Source organism: Macrobrachium nipponense, chromosome 14 (assembly GCF_015104395.2).
Source record: "Macrobrachium nipponense isolate FS-2020 chromosome 14, ASM1510439v2, whole genome shotgun sequence".
Lineage (NCBI taxonomy): Eukaryota > Metazoa > Arthropoda > Malacostraca > Decapoda > Palaemonidae > Macrobrachium > Macrobrachium nipponense.
In genome coordinates, this window is record NC_087207.1 from 18,218,450 (window position 1) to 18,238,372 (window position 19,923).

The following is a 19,923-nucleotide window of genomic DNA, read 5'->3' on the forward strand; positions in this document are numbered from 1 at the left end:
ATTTCGATACACGTTTAAAAGGGTAACAAAAATCCTCGAATAAAAGCATCTAAAGTTATCACAGATGATACACCTCGCTTTAACATCTAATCCTCAAGAGACGTGAATAATATCTGAGAGTATAAAATTCAGTGTCATCTGCTCTAGGTAAGTAAACAAGTCCAAGAAATTCCCCCCAAGCAAACCGTCTCCTTAATAAAGACAGCTTTTCATATGAGTGGGAGTTATAACAAATTACAATTATGATTAACTTCCAATTTAAGGAGATACACACACACACACACACACACACACACACATATATATATATATATTATATATATATATATATATATATATATATATATATATATATATATATATATATATATAATCTGAAGGACTCCATACAGAATATCAGATATTAAGTCACCACGACAACTACTACTATTACTATTATTGAAAATACTACAATTACTATTGTTGAAAATGACAATAATACTAGCTTTAGGAAACAAGTGTTGCATAAGGACATGTTTGAACCGAAAAATTCGCAAGATAATTTTGCCCAAAGGCTCCATTCTTAAGGAGTTTGCTACTTAATAATGAGGAATCTGAAGCCACTAAATAATGAAAATCCCAAGCTACTTAATAATGAAAAATCCCAAGCCACTTAATAATGAGAATCCCAAGCTAGTTAATAATGAGAAATTCTAAGCTACTTAATAATGATAAATCCCAAGCTTTTTAATAATGAGAAATCCCAAGCTACTTAAGAATGAAAAACCCAAGCTACTTAATAATGAAAAACCCCAAGCCACTTAATAATCATAAATCCCAAGCCACTTAATAATGAGATATGCCAAGAGTGAGAAAACCTGAAATAAAAAAAAAGAAAGAAATGAAAGAAATGGCATTCAAGTCCCATACATATCCGTCATATTAGGCAAAGGAGACAAAGAAGAGGAAAGGACACAGAGACAGAGCCCCGTCTTTCTCTTTTGTTTTAGAGATCTGGCTACCTTGTGTTATCCGATGCAGTGGAAGTGTGATGAATATCCTTCTAGCAAGGTTCTGTACAATGGGTACCCCTCTTTCCTTACAGTATCTTTGACGCAGTCTAATATATATATATATATATATATATATATATAATATATATATATATATATATATATATATATATATATATATATATATATATATAAATTTCCATTATGTCTCTGATTTTACAAAATCAACATGAGCAGTTATAAATCTCAGTTTATAATGGATCATAAAAAAAGGAACAAATTTTGAATTTCTTCTCTTTGTAACATTGATTGACAGTCGTCCAATTCAAATGAGTGCTGAATTACTACCTACGAAGGTCAGTGCCGACTTTTTTTCTTTTATGAAGGGTATTACGCAAAGGGAATCTAAAATACTTGAGGAGAAATCAATCATAAGCCTTTATGAAATAAAAAAAAACAAATATCTTAAACAGCCTATCAATGTGAAATATGTATATATATATATAGTATATTATATATATATATATATATATATATATGATATATATATATATATATATATATATATATATATATATATATATATATAACTAATCTTTATTTACTACTTTAATAAATAAAAAATGTCTACTCTATGTCATCTTACTATTATTATTAACATACAAAGTCAGCATCCACCCAATTAAATGCAGTATATGAGAAATTATAAAGCAAAATATGTGAATATATTCATATCAACACTATTATTACCAAATGAATTCCCTCATGAAATCAACTTATCACTTGGAAAGCTTGTCAATGATGCAACTTTAAATTGGAACCGTCGGTCTCACATTAAGTGGGCATCATTTCGAAACTGTTGTTCAACAACTCTTCTGAATCAAAGGATTATCATCATTCCGGTCTGAACTGTATTTGGCTCGATGAAAAGTGAATGAAACTGACCAAATATTGTGCTATTCAGTTTTGATGTATTTTTACGGATATATTCAACTTTTCAACGTGGTTTTAATTATTTCTGTATCCCAGGCTTGAAAGTCAATGAAACAAGAGAGACAACATTAAGATACCTTCAATTCAGATCTTTAGGAGGATACGCATTGTTCTTTCGATTTCTAAATGTTATTCAGTATTTTCACAGTCTGACTTGGTTTTTTTAGTCTGTCACTAATTTCTAACTCAAAAAAACTCAGTTAGATACTATTGTTCCTAAATATTTGAAAGATTCATTCTCATTAATCAATGGCCGGTTTGAATGTTATTCCATTGATCAGTTTTTCTTAAGTTTATGATAAGACCCTTATCTCTAGATATACGAGGTAGTCCGACAGGCTGAGCTTTAAGAATCTTGTGGTGTTTTGTTGATCATAACAGCATCTTACAATCATTTAAAGTATGTCTAATTTCAATACTTATATTATTATAAACATCTCACCCATTTCACTACGTTTTCATAATGAAATCCATGAAGAAGGCAAACAGGAAAGGCGGATTATTAATAATAATAATAATAATAATAATAATAATAATAATAATAATAATAATAATAATAATAATAATAATAATAATAATAATAATAAGTATTATTGAAGGATATTACTGCATCATCTGTATTTAACTTGTAAGTAAACTTCACTATTTTATTTCTAATGAAGTAGTTATTAGAAAAATAGAGTAGACTATTTACAAGTTAAATGCAGCTGATGCAGCAATATATATCCTTCAATAATACTTGTTTGAAAGAGTGTCCCTTCCAATAATAAAAATAATAATATTAATTGGAAATTGTTCGAAATAATCCACGGCATGTCGAGATTGCTTTTTAGAATATCAACGACTTGCAAGTCGTCCTCAAAGCGAGAGAGATAGGGCGACTCAAGGCCTGTTCGTATATAAAACCTGTTTGATGGCCTCTGAAGATTTGTACAGACTTAGCAGCACTCCTACTTGAGACTCACTTAAGACCCCACCTAATGCGGCTGAATCACGAGTTCTTTATCTCTCGCTCTCGAAATCAATGGTTTCCGGTGGAAATTCATTTCTCTTTCGCAACTTCTCTTCTCTGACAATTTTTTAACACTTAAAATGTATTTTAATGAATAAAGCTCAACAGCACAGATATTCTTTACATAAAAATATGCTGGAAAATATATGAAGGTGGAAGTGAGGCACTTCCATTAGTAATTAAAATCACGGATTCTTATTATTATTATTATTATTATTATTATTATTATTATTATTATTATTATTATTATTATTATGAAATGTGCTTACATGGTAGACCTCCCCATAACCGAGAAAACATGGAATTATTATTATTATTATTATTATTATTATTATTATTATTATTATTATTATTATTATTATTATTATTATTATTACGAAATGTGCTTACATCATAGACTTCGCCATAGCCGAGTAAACATGGAAAAATAATATATTAAAAACATTAAGCATAAAAGTAATACATATTTTATTCACATACTGTACACCGTGAGAGAAATGAGATCAAACTTGAATACAAAAGGAATGACATATTCTTTTGTGAATGCATAAATCTAGAATCCCATCATCATTTAGATTTAAGTCGCTATTTCTGCTCGATACCATGGCACCAACTAACAGGTTTTTAAGTACCGGATTTTCTGTTTGCAGCATAAATAACATTCCATTCAGAAGTACTGAAGTATTTTAACCTATGGGGATTTGGATCCATTAAGACAGAAGGGGCAATAATTTGAACGATTTTATGACGACAAATCTCGTATCTGCGATCAGATACCACTGTTGAAAGACGTCCCAGATTGTTGGAATACCCTGCTTATGCCCTGTCAGTCATAATTCATCAAACTTGTTAAATTAAACACGTAATCAACAAAGCTCACTATCTGTGAGACTCAGTCGAAGGAAATTGGCTCCATTCCCCATTTGTTACCTCCCCTCTCACACAGATGGCGAACAGGTGGTTAATTCGATGAGGGGAGTGAGGGTCTTCACGTGGAACATTCATAGATATATTGCTAGACGCTGGATAACTCAGGGCCTTAAATGTTAGAGTGTTAGCAAGGAATTTTGTAATACCAGCTATAACATACACACATATATATATATATATATATATATATATATATATATATATATATATATATATATATATATATATATATATATATATAGAGAGAGAGAGAGAGAGAGAGAGAGAGAAGAGAGAGAGAGAGAGAGAGAGAGAGAGAGATATATATTATATATATATATATATATATATATATATATATATATATATATATATATATGTGTGTGTGTGTGTGTGTGTATAATATATATATATATATATATATATATATATATATATATATATATATATATATATAGAGAGAGAGAGAGAGAGAGAGAGAGAGAGAGAGAGAGAGAGAGAGAGAGAGAGAGGTTTAAATGCAGATATATTCTATGGAGAAATATACTGTATTGTCAACTTATTAAAGGAGTAAATTGGTCAGTCTTACAACAACAGAGGAATGCACAGGAAAAAAATAAAGATTATCTGTTGCCATAGCAAAAAAAGTAAGTTATCCCAAAAATGAGGCAGAGGGATATGGCTATCTGATAAGGCAGATACCCCAGAATGGGACAGATGGGAAGTTGTACAACTTCGGGGACCTACAGAGATTCCAGTAGTGTTCGAGATCCTCAGGAGGAGGCGATTCCTTGATGGGGAAAGTCCTTCGAGCGTAAACCACAGAAGTTGTTAAGAAAGTTTGCTGATGTCTAGATAGGCGTAGCATAGGGCCATATTATATACAAGGATCAAACATTTTTCCAGGTGGGTTGAATTGGACTGCATTTCTTGGATGTGATCAATTTGGTCTTCGGAATGATGGTCAAAAGGAGATTCTCTGAGGCGAGGAATATGAAACGGCCGTGGATAAAAAAAATAAAATAAAAATCACCTGCTCAAATAGTAGGTTGGTCAATACAAAGACCAAAATTAAAAAGAATAAAAAAAATGGCTGAAATTACGTCAGTTAAGTAAACGTATGTCCACATCAAGCTCGGTCCTGAGAAAAAGCTGCTTTCATAAAAAAAAAAAAAAAAAAAAAATTACTTGTAGCAATAAAAAAAACTTCTTAAGTTCAGTTCCGTCGTGACACACTATCCAAACAGAAAATACTTGGTGGTAAATCCGAAACATTTTCTTATCACTTTATCATTAATGATCACAATATATCAGAGCAAACGGATAACGACTGTCATTCAGAACCGATGAGCGTTTATTAAAAAAGGTGTGATGCGACCTCCAGCTGACTCGGGATGCGTGCAAGATTTTCCCCTGGCGCATAAATTGCAAACATTATATTCCTAACTTAACGTGAAGCAGTGCAATTAACACTCATACTTAGTACTACTCATACTAACAACAAAGATCAAATAAAAAGTACATAAATTATACACGTTCATATGTTCTCAGTTATAAGCGGTAACACAAAACAACTGAACAGAAATAGATCCTCTAAATTCAGTACAAATAAATGAAAACGTGCGTAAATCTACGGAAAATTAGCCCATCGTTCCACCAATCAAGTTAAAAAAAATTACGTTATAGTTTATTTGAAATTAATTTTCTGTACTGTTTAACATTCACATTTATTTTTTTACATTACCATTCTAATAAATAAATCATAGATATCCTATCCTGAAATTCCTGTGCCTTTTACTCAATGCCAAACACCTATTTCAGACCCTTTTTAGCCTTTCCTCTACCCACCCACCCCCGACCCCCGGTTCAACAACAACAAAGTACTTCGTAGGCTTACCCCCAGAGTAAGCGAAATTGCTTTCACCAGTACAAATATTAACGTAATTATCCATGCCAAGGCAATCACCCTGACCTTGTTCATACCAGTTCAAGGAAAAATATATTTTTTGTCTTTGTTAACAGGACAATTTTTCCTGACAGCATTTTAATGAGGGAATGAATCTTCCATTGTTCTATTCATGAAGGCTGTGTGGAACAAATACACGAATCAATCGCCTTCGAGTATTTGGTTAGAAAATCGCCCATCATTAGCCAAATTTTGTTGTCACGTGGTTTATTATGAACTGAATATATCACCGCAATTTAAAATTTGTTTAAAATGTGTGTTGGTATTTACCGCTAACGCATCTAAATCTTTCAAAGCAAAAAAAAAAAAAAATGAAAATAAAAAAATAGAAAATAAAAAAGTAATAATAAGAAAATTAAAAAATAGGGTAATAAGAAACAGTTGCACAGAATAATGCCTTTTCGCAAGGGTTATATTAAACAGATACAGAGTAAGTAGACTGAATTCTAGTAATAATAACAAGAAAATATAATTGTATACCGCTCAACATAATCCTAATTAATTTGCTCCACAGAATTCTAATTGACTTCATCAATATGTTTATTCATTAGCGGGAAAACTTACGAATAATAATGAGAGTTTTAATCAGTCCCGTCATTCTCGCGAAATATGAGAAGAGTTTTAAAACTTGCTTCCCTGATGAGATACTCATCATCAACCCTTTCTTTTGTGAGGATGGTATATGTCAAATGAAAAACAAACGCGATAAATAAGGATTTTGGTACATTATCGCCAAAAAAAAAAAAATCTCTAAAGATTTTTATACTTATTCTATCGTTAATTTTTGATGTTTTAATTGTTAGTTTTATCAACGATTCGACTCGCTGTTCCAGTCATATGACATTCGTCTACTTCACAGGATTAATGCTATTTAATTCTGTGGAACTTCCGAATGGCAATTGTCTGTATTTTGAAAATCTAAGTATAAGTTCATTCTAATAATAACAATTAATGCAGCTGAGGCAGCAATTACTTTTAATAAAACAAATAATAATAATAATAACAACAACAACAATAATAATAATAATAATAATAATAATAATAATAATAATAATAAAATAATAATAATAATAAGGGAAATGTCACACGACAACGAATTACACGAAGACGACCTGAGAGACGATGCCACAGAAGACGACAGGGAGGATGAGGTATCAAACAACGACACACGAAGAAACACCGACGAAGTAACAGAGAGGACGGAATGGGTAGAAAAGATTAGACAATGGATGGAGCCAGATACAGAGAGAACAAAGATCCCCTCCATGAAAGCCTACAACACCAAGAAATTAAGGGAGAAAACAAGTGAGGTCAATGAAATAATGGGCATAATACACACCACCAGTATCACAGAAACAAATAACTTGGTATATGCAGGAGCAAGATTAGTAGCAGAACTGATGGGGATTCGAACAACCACCAACCCACCAGCACAACCAACCCAACAGAAACTTAAAACAGCAACCTCCTTGGAAAAGGCACCTGCTGGAAAAGCAAATCATGGTGATGAGATCTGACTTGAGTAAACTGAAAGAGATGGCAGAAAAAAGGCTAAGAAGCAAGAAAACAAGGGAGGAACTCAACGAGAAATACAAAGTACAAGAGAGGGGACTAAACAACACAATAGAAGATGTAAAACAGAGGCTTAAGGCCAAAGAACATAAGATCCAACGGTACATGAACAGGAATAAGGGATACCAACAGAACAAACTATTGGGAACCAACCAGAAAAGACTATACAGCCAACTAAGAGGGGAAGACAACCACCCAGAAATTCCTGAAGCCGAGCCAAGTAAGAGACTCTGGGAAAACATATGGAGCAATCCGGTATCACACAACAAACATGCAACATGGCTCCAGGAAGTCAAGGAAGAAGAAACAGGGAGAATAAAACAAAGATTCACAGAGATCACGACAGACACAGTCAGACACCAACTAAAGAAAATGCCAAACTGGAAAGCCCCAGGTCCCGATGAAGTCCATGGATACTGGCTCAAAAACTTCAAGGCCCTACACCCACGAATAGCAGAACAACTCCAGCATTGTATCTCAAATCACCAAGCACCCAAATGGATGACCACAGGAAGAACATCCTTAGTACAAAAAGACAAGAGTAAGGGAAATATAGCCAGTAACTACAGGCCTATCACCTGCCTACCAATAATGTGGAAGTTACTAACAGGTATCATCGTGAAAGGCTATAAAACTACGTAGAGGAGACAAAACACCATCCCCCACCAACAGAAAGGCTGCAGAAGGAAGTGTAGGGGCACAAAAGACCAGCTCCTGATAGACAAAATGGTAATGAAGAACAGTAGGAGAAGGAAAACCAACCTAAGCATGGCATGGATAGACTACAAGAAAGCCTTCGACATGATACCACACACATGGCTAATAGAATGCCTGAAAATATATGGGGCAGAGGAGAACACCATCAGCTTCCTCAAAAATACAATGCGCAACTGGAATACAATACTTACAAGCTCTGGAGCAGAGGTTAATATCAGGAGAGGGATCTTGCAGGGCGACTCACTGTCCCCACTACTCTTCGTAGTAGCCATGATTCCCATGACAAAAGTACTACAGAAGATGGATGCCGGGTACCAACTCAAGAAAAGAGGCAACAGAATCAACCATCTGATGTTCATGGACGACATCAAGCTGTATGGTAAGAGCATCAAGGAAATAGATACCCTAATCCAGACTGTAAGGATTGTATCTGGGGACATAAGGATGGAGTTTGGAATAGAAAAAATGCGCCTTAGTCAACATACAAAAAGGCAAAGTAACGAGAACTGAAGGGATAAAGCTACCAGATGGGAGCAACATCAAACACATAGATGAGACAGGATACAAATACCTGGGAATAATGGAAGGAGGGGATATAAAACACCAAGAGATGAAGGACACGATCAGGAAAGAATATATGCAGAGACTCAAGGCGATACTCAAGTCAAAACTCAATGCCGGAAATATGATAAAAGCCATAAACACATGGGCAGTGCCAGTAATCAGATACAGCGCAGGAATAGTGGAATGGACGAAGGCAGAACTCCGCCGCATAGATCAGAAAACCAGGAAACATATGACAATACACAAAGCACTACACCCAAGAGCAAATACGGACAGACTATACATAACACGAAAGGAAGGAGGGAGAGGACTACTAAGTATAGAGGACTGCGTCAACATCGAAAATAGAGCACTGGGGCAATATCTGAAAACCAGTGAAGACGAGTGGCTAAAGAGTGCATGGGAAGAAGGACTAATAAAAGTAGACGAAGACCCAGAGTATACAGAGACAGGAGAAAGACAGACAGAACAGAGGACTGGCACAACAAACCAATGCACGGACAATACATGAGACAGACTAAAGAACTAGCCAGCGATGACAATTGGCAATGGCTACAGAGGGGAGAGCTAAAGAAGGAAACTGAAGGATTGATAACAGCGGCACAAGATCAGGCCCTAAGAACCAGATATGTTCAAAGTACGATAGACGGAAATAACATCTCTCCCATATGTAGGAAGTGCAATACGAAAAATGAAACCATAAACCACATAGCAAGTGAATGCCCGGCCCTTGCACAGAACCAGTACAAAAAGAGGCATGATTCAGTGGCAAAAGCCCTCCACTGGAGCCTGTGCAAGAAACATCAGCTACCTTGCAGTAATAAGTGGTACGAGCACCAACCTGAAGGAGTGATAGAAAACGATCAGGCAAAGATCCTCTGGGACTATGGTATCAGAACGGATAGGGTGATACCTGCAAATAGACCAGACGTGACGTTGATTGACAAAGTCAAGAAGAAATTATCACTCATTGATGTCGCAATACCATGGGACACCAGAGTTGAAGAGAAAGAGAGGGAAAAAATGGATAAGTATCAAGATCTGAAAATAGAAATAAGAAGGATATGGGATATGCCAGTGGAAATCGTACCCATAATCATAAGAGCACTAGGCACGATCCCAAGATCCCTGAAAAGGAATCTAGAAAAACTAGAGGCTGAAGTAGCTCCAGGATTCATGCAGAAGAGTGTGATCCTAGAAACGGCACACATAGTAAGAAAAGTGATGGACTCCTAAGGAGGCAGGATGCAACCCGGAACCCCACACTATAAATACCGCCCAGTCGAAATGGAGGACTGTGATAGACACACACACACACAAAAAAAAAAAAAAAAAAAAAAAAAATAATAATAAAATAATAATAATAATGTGTTACATTTCTTTTTAAACCTGAGGGCTTTCGGATTCATCTTAAATTTATTCTACGTTTCTGACCATTTATTATGTATCTATTTATCGTCTCTTTTCATAAAATGCCTTTTCATTCACAACGCAAAGCGAAAATGTAGAATATAAAACTACTTATAAACTTTACCGTCATCTTTGCTGCCTTAACATCATTTCCTCTGAAATTTATTTGGGATTCACTGAAGTCCCTTACAAACCTCAGTATAAAGTAAAGAAAAACATATTCGCTTTCTACCCTGCAAATGAAGTCAGACCAATGCGTCTGGAGATGATAAGCGAAAGTACTTTCCACAGAGGAATAAAAATCTCTAATTGGAGACATCAATAATAAAATATAATTAAACGTCTCGCAATGTTCCTTTCCCGTTTTTTCCAATGTCATTTGAAACGCCATAAATTTAGGATCAAATCGTATATCAACACTAATTCTTATTCTTAAAATGTAAATATCTCGAGAGAAATATAAATAATCACCGCTTTTGGCGAAAGCCAGCTGACAAATGACAGCGTTTATGAACATCACTCTCGTCAGATTCTATACATTTCACGGGTTTCCATTTGTACCTTTTGAATCAACATTTGCTGCGAGATATTTGCGCCTCCTGGCATCTGGAACCTTCTTTCTTGAAGGGTGGGGAGGTGAGAGTAGGGGTGGGGGTCGAGGGGATTTCGGCTAGAAATTCTGATATGCGACACTGACCATGTTACCTCAAGGGCGGGGTTTACAGGTATATAAGAAGATTGGGCGGTTTCACTAGAGCAACGTGAACCATGCAGTGAGGGAAAGGTTAACAGGTTTCTATTCTCTGTGAATCAAATTTGTAAATGCCTCTTTTTTCGGACGAGTGGGCATACAAGCTGTCAGTAATATCGGCATTTTATTAAATAATTCTAATACCTGTCTGACAATTAATTGGAGGTGCATCGAAATGCCATATGTAATTATTAATAAACTGTATACCGAGTGTGACAAGTTGTGCATTGAGACGGGTATATCAACATCAACATTTTAATAAACCAAAGCAAATGACGTCAAGACATGAACATGCAAACCAAAGCTTTCAAATGAATATCTAATATGCAGGTGATATACAACGCCAGGGTACAGATTTCAGAATCAAACATTGATTGACACTCATGTACATAATATCACGAATACAAGGTTAGATAATCAACTGTGCTTAATCCTTCACTGACATGAAGTCTATTCCACTTCCAAGTGTTTACTTCTTTTATCTAGAAAGGTGGTAAGTCGGCTAAGAGTGACGTTGTTTAACATGTTAGCGGAGATTGCTTCCCTTCCAGTGTGTGTCAGGTCTCACGGAATTATATATTGATATTATGTCGTTCTGGATTTTCTAATATTTCAGTCACTGTTGGGAGAAAAGAGTTGCGCCAGAGAAGTTAGACGACATATAGAGAGGAACGATTATCAAGGAATAGGTCTGTAAGACTAACATTGCAAATGGAAAATAAATATAACAACTAAATAAATATATATACGTATACATATAAGGGTGCATATATAACATATATGTGATAAATAGATATATATTTGTTTATTTATTTATTATAAATATTCCGTGAGAAATGTTTGTCTCACATACATTCCTTGATAATCGTTTCACCATAGGTTTCCTAGTTTTACTTTTTCTAAGCGTGTACCACACACACACACACACACACACACACACACACACACACACACACACACACACATATATATATATATATATATATATATATATATATATATATATATATATATATATGATTAGATGAAGCAGAACAGTGAAACGCATAGGGTCAAACAAAGTAAAGTATACATATCATTTATATAAATAAAAGAGACGAATGAATGAAAACTTAAGAAAGATCAATAATTCGGTTCCACTTTTTACTGTTTATACGATACTAAATATAATTTGGAGAATTAAAATCCATTCCACAGTATCAAAACAATACAAACATTTTGAAAGAGACTTCCTGAAGCTTTTTATGAAGCAACAAAAGAGTAAAATGAATTTTAACCTATAGAAGGGGAGTACTTTTCATAAAGTACTTATGATTTATATTAGTATTAATTCACCAGTCATACGATAGGCAGACATGGAGAATGACAAACCTCAGTGAATCAATAAAGAAACGACTCCTGTAAAAACAATTTTGGTTTTGAATTACAGAGGAAAATCTTGTAGACATTATCCGAATTTTTTCTTAGGAAACATGGGATTTATTATTATTATTATTATTTTTTTTTTTTTTTTTTTTTGCTCTATCACAGTCCTCCAATTCGACTGGGTGGTATTTATAGTGTGGGGTTCCGGGTTGCATCTTGCCTCCTTAGGAGTCCATCACTTTTCTTACTATGTGCGCCGTTTCTAGGATCACACTTTTCTGCATGAGTCCTGGAGTTACTTCAGCCTCTAGTTTTTCTAGATTCCTTTTCAGGGATCTTGGGATCGTGCGTAGCGTTCCTATGATTATGGGCACAATTTCCACTGGCATACCCCATATCCTTCTTATTTCTATTTTCAGGTCTTGACATTTATCCATATTTTCCTTCTCTTTCTCATCAACTCTGGTGTTCCATGGTATTGCGACATCAATGAGTGATACTTTCTTCTTGATTTTCTTCTTGATTTTGTCAATTAAATTATTATTATTATTATTATTATTATTATTATTATTATTATTATTATTATTATTATTATTATTATTACAGCAAGTTAAAACCATAGTTATTCAAGTGGAATAACTACTGGAATAACTACTGGAAGAACTACCGGAATTTCCCTGTACCTTTGTCAATATTTCTATTTCAGTTTATTTGCAATTGATCGTGATTCCTATATTGTTCAACGGATGAGATCGACATACTATACCAAATTCCTTAAACTAAAATTAAGGGTCAGTAAAATTTAATAGTTCGGAGTTAGACTTGCGACCTTGGTGCACCAGTTTCTGAGTAACTGTTAAAACATTATTTTATGTTATCCCAGCGAGAGAGAGAGAGAGAGAGAGAGAGAGAGAGAGAGAGAGAGAGAGAGAGAGAGAGAGAATGATTCACAGTCTTGCTTTTACCTTCCACTTAGTGGGTGTTCTCCAAGGCAATAAACAGGATGATTTAAATTTGCAAAACAGGACAATAATTCAGCAGAGAATAAATCATACACTTCATAGCTATGGAGCTTTATTTACGCAAACTTATTTTTACCATTCCTCTTTGTCTGTCAGTGTATATGTGCGGGTGCGTGTGTGTGTGTGTGTGCATGTGTGCTTGTTTCTATTTACGCATCGATATCTGGATAACGAAACCTAACGTGATTCTCTTATACCTTTTATCTAGGTTTGAGTAAAGGGTCAATTCCAGTCTTGGTTGTGCCACTGATACGTCTAGGAATTTTTTTCCATATCGAGGTAAGAATTAAATTACAACTGTTGTCGAAAATAGCATAATTTGAAAAGCGACTCAAGCATTCTTTTTAGTTCAAAGTTGGGAAATTGAGTAAATGTACGAGAAATAACGTAAACAAGTGCGCAAGCTCTAAAAGATGTTGTAGAGGAAAGAAAAATACTAATTACTGGGCCAAGAGAAGGCAAACTAAATAATTGTGACAGAAGCCCTCTGTCCAAATGAGAACTTCCAATTTGACCCTTTATGTTTATAATGTCAACATGGCTGTGTCGTTTCTACCTGTAAGGCAATTAAGGGAGTAGGGCGAGGGTCGTTCTCATAACACAAGTCTTATTTGCATAGCAGCTTGAGTCTTGACGCGAAATCGAAATGATGGTATGGAAGACTGGTCTTACTGTCAAAGTAGAGAGAGAGAGAGAGAGAGAGAGAGAGAGAGAGAGAGAGAGAGAGAGAGAGAGAGAGAGAGAGAGAGAGGTTGGGGAGGGATTATAATTTTACTGATTGGAAATAGAGGGACCGGTGCTTCACTTGACAATGCAAAACTATACCTACCAACATTACAGTCTACTGAAATCATCTTTAATCACATTTGGTCTTTAACTCGTTCCATTTTCCCCAACCCTTATGTTATGCTTTTTCAAGTAGTTAGAATGAAATGAAAAAATTGCTAAGTAAGCGTACTCTGGCTTCTTACTCTGCTTCAAATCCAAAGATGAAACTAATTAATTTTCAGAGCAAAAGAGGATCTCCCCTGAGCTCTGCGTTTTAATTCCCTTCATTTATTCATGAACTTCTGTGTACGGAAGAGCAACCCTCTCATTCAAGTCACTTTCTGTTTCGAACGCTGGAGATTTACCTAAGAATACAAAATTGAAAGGTTAGTTATCTTTTCTTTATAACTACAGCGGATAATTCAATTTTTTTCTTTTAGAATGCAAGTGTCATTTTACGCTAAATGACTGATCTGCTAAAAATATTTTCTATTGATATCTTACCATTACAAGTTTGCTAACTTCATGGACGTATCGCTATATTTCTTTTTTTCTAACACTTTGGAGCGTTTCTTGTAAGGCAATTTGTCTATAAAGTTTTATCTTTAATGTAAATGACCTTTTTTTTTTAACTCAATTCAAGTAATGCACGAAAGAATACTTAATTCATTAATTAATAATAATCAATAATAATAACTTTTCTCTTTCCAGTCTGTAATTCCCACTAGAGTCATCAGTGCCTTGGGGTTCTCTCTTACCTCTCCAGAGTTTATGGACGTTTCATCGACTCAGTAACATCAAGGAGCGTCACAATTACTATGGTTATTGGCACATTATATATACAGAAGAAAGTTGCTAAAGAAAGGATTCTCCACAGAGCTACTGTCTCAGTCAGTGATCGAGTTAATATGACTTGTTGAATATAGGATTGAGGCCAAAGGCCAAACACTGGGACCCATGAGGTTATTCAGCGCTGAAAAGGAAATTGACAGTAAAAAAAATTGAAAGGTGTAACTGGTGGAAAACCTCAAAGCAGTTGCACAATGAATCAAGTGTTAGGAGAGGGTGGAAAGTAACATGAAGAAAGATAATCTGAAAGGAAGTACAGTAAAAGGAATGAGAGTGGTTGCAGCTAGGGGCTAAAGGCACGCTATAAAGAACCTCAAGTAATGCCTACAGTGCACCACATGAGGTCCGCTGATGGCACTAACCCCCCTACAGGAAAGATAAATTTAGAATATTCAACGATAGGGGTTGATTAAATTTATTTTTCCATATGATGAAACTGAAATGGAGTGAAATGTCTAATATAAGTGTTACTTTCAGAATGATTACACTGATATAAATTACATTTTAAGTGAGGAGGTAACTCACTAAAAGTATTGCTTCTTCAAAAGTCGTCAGAGGCTTCAGTGGCAACAACAACGTAAGAATAAATGAGAGATCACAAACCTGTCATCGAACGCAACGTGCACAACATGTTAAATGTGATTAAGCCAAATGGAAGGAGAGAAGACTCATTATACACTATCCAAGGATAGATATTAATGACAAAGTTGCGAAGTCCTCGTCTAAATGTATGTAACATACACACATTAGAACATGTTCACTAATATACACTCGCAATAACTTGTTAGACTTGTGACTATCAATTATTATTTATACTTTGAGAAGTCCTCTTTAGCATGTTATTTTTAAAAGCGTGTGCTTTATTGCGATTACTGAAGATCACTATACTATTACCTGAGGTTCACGTGCGAGCCATAAATCGGATTTCTTGTATTGCAAACCACAAACACAGATTTTGTAGCTTCAAGCTGCTTCTTTGTTGTGTTACTTCAAAAGTGCCCGATATTTTATGAGTCTCCTCTACCTTTATATATATATATATATATATATATATATATATATATATATATATATATATATATATATATATATATATATATATATATATATATATAGAGAGAGAGAGAGAGAGAGAGAGAGAGAGAGAGAGAGAGAGAGAGAGAGAGGAAAAGTGGCGGTAGAGTAAGTCCCTGAATATGAATATTCGAAACCGTCTAATAATATGTTGGCGTTGATCACGCTAAATTGTTGAAACACAGAGCTGATAGAATTTGACCTCGGGAGACATTCCCCCTCGTTCAGTCCTCTTGCCCTCATCAATCTGTTAAATCTTTTTCGCTCAATAATCAGTGCTTTCCAGGAAAGCATTCCGGAGTCAAAGCTCTATTCCATTAGCTGCGTTATCTGACATAAAGTGATATTTGCATTTGATATAATTCAAAGGTGAATCGATAAAGCCTCTTTACCGGGGTAGCTGTTAACTGGTCTGGTGTTCTCTTATGTTTCCCCAATTTTGTTGGGTCATTGACTCGTTTTTGTTCTTTTGAAATTTTCTTTCACATAATAGTTTAATATTCTGCTAAGTGTTCAGTCGTTTGGTAGCTCCACTTGAATACATGTCAATTTTGTGAATAATAACAATAATGAATATAATAATAATAATAATAATAATAATAATAATAATAATAATAATAATAATAATAATAATAATAATAATAATAATAATAAAATAAATTAATTGTTGCTATCCTTTACATAATAATTTTTATTCATATAGTATGTGAGACTGAAAACAAAAATTTTCATGTGGTTTTTTGTGGGTTGAGGTACAAAAATAATGAGAGTTAGTGAAGTCTCATATCATAAATTGATGAAGAAAAGGTTGGTTAACCAAACCATATATCTTGTCCGCAATTTGCGTCCGAGAGTCTTCCATGAAAGCGTTGCAATGCATTGCAACAGTTTGGATATCTTTACAATTAAGTGGAATTTCACAACGGCTATGTGATTTTGTTCATTTCAGAACAGTGGCACTATGAGATTCGGAAAAACTGAATAAACGGAAAGAATAAAAATGAGAAAATAATGGATATTTAATCTATTTTCGGACTAGCAGCGATTAAAACCTGCAATTAGATCAGGTTGCACCATTAAAACTTCATCGTGGGAATTTCGCGATATCTGCTCCTCTGGAAGTGGGGCATAAAAATAGCTGTTGTGGGCGAACCTCGGGAGATTGTGGAGGATAACACATTAATGGGGATTTTGTGAAGATATCTTTTTAAGACGACTTTTAACGTAAGATTATGGGTGGAAGGAGTCAGAAACGTTTCATTTCTATTTGAGCTTCATCTTTCGTCGTACGAAATCTGGGCGGCTCCTGAATGACATATGCAGATGACTATTGATATCAGCAAGAAGCTTCCGTAGAACTGCTGCTCATACACGAAAGGCGCAGGACAATAAAGAAGATAGCATAAATCGGAATTAAATAAGGGTATAGTTACAATTACATAAAGTATTACTCAGTGCAACACTAAGAACATGTAAAAATAAAAATAGTTAAGACTTCTCTTTATTACATAAAAATGTTGATTTTGTTATATGCATCAGTTCTGTCTAACTGTACCATTCTTAAAGAAAATCCATTTCTTTTTTCTTTTCTGAGATTTTTGAGGTACTTACAATACTAATTGCGAAAGGGAGAATGATTGCAGGTGACCCAAAGGCTGTTAGGCTCATTTACAGCAAATGCAATTGTTATTCATTCATGAAGTACAGCACCACCACAGACATATATCTCGGAAATCTCTGACGTGGGATATCCTACAATTAGGGCAGAAATGTCAAGCGAAGGTGCAATACATTACTACCTTACTGCTATTCTCCTTGCATTTTAATACATTCTGATCTACTTGTTAATTTATCAATTCATTTTTTTCAATATGTGGGGTCTCTTCTTTCTTTTCTCAGATGGAAAGTGGACCATTTAAAATTGCGATGAAAAGTGGACCATTTAAATTGTGATGAAAAGTGGATTTGAAATTGTGAAGAAAAATGGACATTTAAAATTGTGAAGAAAAGTGGACCATTTAAAATTGCGACGAAAAGTGGACCATTTAAATTGTGATGAAAAGTGGATTTGAAATTGTGAAGGAAAATAGACATTTAAAATTGTGAAGAAAAGTGGACCATTTAAAATTGTGATGAAAAGTGGACCATTTAAAATTATGATGAAAAGTGAACCATTTTAAAATTGTATCTGCTTTAAAACATTCAATCTTGTCCTTGTTGTGGGAGCAAGAGCCCTATCCCTCAAGTTTGGGAACGATTAATTCATCATCACAGACATTTATATGTTAATGTTATCAAAATCTACTTTTAGTATCTGTTCCTGTAATAAAGTTCTTGTCATCTATTTTTATTCATTGGTGTGGAAAGCAAAAGGAACTAAGAAAACACATCGAAACAATAAATTCTGACAGAAAATTATCGTTTTATCGGAGACGGGTAAATTTTTTCTATGAAATTTAGACTAAAAACAAAAAAAACTGTTTAATGGTCACTGGTTATGAACTGAACAAAACCACAGTAAATTATTTTATTAATTTTTTATCTACTTTTAAAAGTGGATGATCCACGTACATACAGCTGAATGGTTTTCACATGTGCACTATAGATGGCAGAAGGAAAATGCTCCAAAACTATATATTCAGTTTCATGGTGAATGGATTCTAGCTGTTAATTAATCAGCAGACATCTCTCTCTCTCTCTCTCTCTCTCTCTCTCTCTCTCTCTCTCTCTCTCTCTCTCTCTCCAAACCCCCAGACCCCATTATCATTACTGGAAAACATAACCAGCTCAGCAAAATTGCCTTCTCTCTCTCTCTCTCTCTCTCTCTCTCTCTCTCTCTCTCTCTCTCTCTCTCTTCGATAATGATATAACTGAAATCAGTAGCCGACGGTCTTAGGATTTTACGTTACTCTAAGGGATATTACCAGATAAGAAGGCCCGTAAACTCAACTTGTGGGGAGGATTACATTTGAAATGCAAATAAAGCAATCTCCACTTGAAATTTAATCCACTGACCTCCCATAAAAGTGGAAGGAATGGGGCTCTAAAGATAAGGTGTTAAAAATCTCTTTTTGGAGCACATTCAGTTAAAGATGAGTTAAAACTCTCTTTTTGGGGGATACAAGTTAAACTCTCATTGTGGGGGATATCGATTTAAAGTTGAGTCAAAACTCTCTTTTTGGGGCACATTAAGTTAAAGATGAGTGAAAACCCTCATTTTGGGGAATATAAAGTTAAAGATGAGCTAAAACTCTCTCTTTAGGGTACATTAAGTTTTCAATTCGGAGTGAATTTAAGAAGAATAAATTTACTTTGCACTCGTAAACAAAGATAATTGGGATTATCCGCATTTTAGTTTCATGTCTTGAATATATAGTTACATATAAAGATTATAACTCATTATTCGCCTATCATATGCCATTGCGTGTTGCCTCCGTGTGTGAATATAATCGTATTTATCAATTGGTCCTAGCGGAAACAAAAAAAAAGTCTAAATTTTCATTCTTTTCATTAGTATTTCATCTTCTAACTGAAATATATAATAAGGTTAAAATTTCCCCCGTCGGTTTTGAAAGTGAATTCCCAATGTTTACCCATGCCATTAATATTGCGTTGGATATTTCACCATACATGATATAATACTTCTTTTCTATATTACATTACAATGGAACCTTGCGACAAATTAACTCTAGGTTTTATATCTTATCAACACAACAATGGTCATAAAAGAAATCAGATATTTGACGATATAGGACAAAGTAATAGAGTAACTGTCCATGATGGATGAAAGGGCGCGAGATAGGAAAGACATTATAGAGTTGTCGATTTCGGGGGGCTAGGGGATGGGGTGGTGGGGGAGATTCACACTAATGGGAGAACTAATCTGTGAGATAAGAACGCCCAATGGTGTCGATCGCTCCGGAAGAGAAATGAAGGTTTATGGTCTTCGGTGATCATTT